The sequence below is a fragment of the Dendrobates tinctorius genome, unplaced genomic scaffold (genome assembly GCF_039654945.1).
Source record: "Dendrobates tinctorius isolate UK_male_01 unplaced genomic scaffold, ASM3965494v1 ptg000664l, whole genome shotgun sequence".
Lineage (NCBI taxonomy): Eukaryota > Metazoa > Chordata > Amphibia > Anura > Dendrobatidae > Dendrobates > Dendrobates tinctorius.
Window position 1 is genome coordinate 32,501 of NW_027362313.1, and position 2,500 is coordinate 35,000.

Here is a 2,500-nt window from a genome sequence, read left to right on the forward strand (position 1 = left end):
GGGCGTCAATATGAAGTGGGGACCCGAGGGAGAGTGCCTCCCATGAGGGTAGAATGTGTGACTTTTGGGGGGAAAGTCGAATTATGGAGCAAAAACCATTTTTGGGGACTTAGAAAAAATTCCGAGATGTGTCAGACTTCCAGGAAGGGGGCGCCTCGGGAGGTGTACCTAGGAGGCTTCCAGGGGCCTGGGTACACTTTTCAGAAAGTACCGTTGGGACTTAGAAAAATTTTCAAGATTTTTGGACTTAGAGCGATTTTTGGATTTTTGTGCAAAAATCGAATTTTCCCTTCTCCCACCGCTCTGGGGCGTCAATATGAAGTGGGGACCCGAGGGAGAGTGCCTCCCATGAGGGTAGAATGTGTGACTTTTGGGGGGAAAGTCGAATTATGGAGCAAAAACCATTTTTGGGGACTTAGAAAAAATTCCGAGATGTGTCAGACTTCCAGGAAGGGGGCGCCTCGGGAGGTGTACCTAGGAGGCTTCCAGGGGCCTGGGTACACTTTTCAGAAAGTACCGTTGGGACTTAGAAAAATTTTCAAGATTTTTGGACTTAGAGCGATTTTTGGATTTTTGTGCAAAAATCGAATTTTCCCTTCTCCCACCGCTCTGGGGCGTCAATATGAAGTGGGGACCCGAGGGAGAGTGCCTCCCATGAGGGTAGAATGTGTGACTTTTGGGGGGAAAGTCGAATTATGGAGCAAAAACCATTTTTTGGGACTTAGAAAAATTTCGAGATGTGACAGACTTCCAGGAAGGGGGCGCCTCGGGAGGTGTACCTAGGAGGCTTCCAGGGGCCTGGGTACACTTTTCAGAAAGTACCGTTGGGACTTAGAAAAATTTTCAGGATTTTTGGACTTAGAGCGATTTTTGGATTTTTGATCAAAAATCGAATTTCCCCTTCTCCCACCGCTCTGGGGCGTCAATATGATGTGGGGACCCGAGGGAGAGTGCCTCCCATGAGGGTAGAATGTGTGGCTTTTGGGGGGAAAGTCGAATTATGGAGCAAAAACCAGTTTTTGGGACTTAGAAAAATTTCGAGATGTGTCAGACTTCCAGGAAGGGGGGAGTCTCAGGAGGTGTACCTAGGAGGCTTCCAGGGGCCTGGGTACACTTTTCAGAAAGTACCGTTGGGACTTAGAAAAATTTTCAGGATTTTTGGACTTAGAGCGATTTTTGGATTTTTGTGCAAAAATCAGATTTCCCCTTCTCCCACCGCTCTGGGGCGTCAATATGATGTGGGGACCCGAGGGAGAGTGCCTCCCATGAGGGTAGAATGTGTGGTTTTTTGGGGGAAAGTCGAATTATGGAAGAAATTGAGTTTTGAGGACAAAAAAGTGTTTTGAGGACAAAAAAGTTTCTTGAGGACAAAAAAGTTTCTCGAGGACAAAAAAGTGTTTTGAGGACAAAAAAGTTTCTTGAGGACAAAAAAGTGTTTTGCGAACAAAAAATGGAATTTTGTGATTTTGTGTAAAAATAAGTAAATTCCCCTACTTCCACCACAGGGGGGCTTCAGTATGTTGTAGGGCCCCCAGGGAGGGTCCCCCAACTGGGTTTAAAGTTTGTGGATCCTGGGCAGAAAGTTGAATTTTGGATGAAAAACCGAATTTTGGGACTTAGAAAAATTTCGAGCTGAGCAGTGACAGACTTCCAGGCAGGGGAGCCTCTCTGGAGGTGTACCGAAAACAGTTCCAGGAGCTGAGGTCATTTTCGAACATTTTTTGTTCGCTCAAATTTTTTTTGTTTTTGAGCTCTAAAAAGCTGTTATTATCAATTGGCTCAAAAATTTCAAGTGTCATGAGCTAGTACATGTTGGAGGAATACGTTTTAGGCAAAAAATTGCAAAAAAAAAAATCCAAGTGAAAAAGAACCGGAATGGGGAATTTCTGACTGCTGTAGCAGCCGCACAGTTCCAGGAGGTCGGATACATTTCCGACTTTGTCCCGCTCATTGAAGTACATTGTCCCGCAATGCAAATACATAGTAATGCGCACCTGCGGGAGAATATAGGAGAGAGTGGGCTCTCTCTACCCCGATGTATGGCGGTTGTTCCTATGGTTCTCTGGCTCGGGTAGGCGACTTAGAAGGTGGTCCCTCTTGTCGTGGAAGTTGCAAAATACGGCCGAGACTGAACTTCCACGGCTCCAGGAGGGACTTTTGCTGGTCGTGCGTCCCAAGTGAGAGAGGCGATCCTGGGGTACCTGAGCCTGACCAGACCCTCCCTCGGTGGTCCCTGGTCTTCTGAAGGGTGATGGCATTCAGGGGGGCAAATCTGGAGTCCGTGGCCGAGTTTGGGCTCTAGAAGGCGGACGCCCCTTCTGACCATGTCCCCTCAGAGCCGGCTGGATGGTTCATGGTCCGCGGCTTTGTCTGGCGGTCTGTGCCCAAGCCGGAGAAGCTGTCCTGGGGTACGTGAGCTTTGACCAGACCCTCCCTCGGCGGTCCCTGGTTCTCTGGAGGTGATGGCTGTCAGGGGGGCAAATCTGGAGTCCTCGTGGGA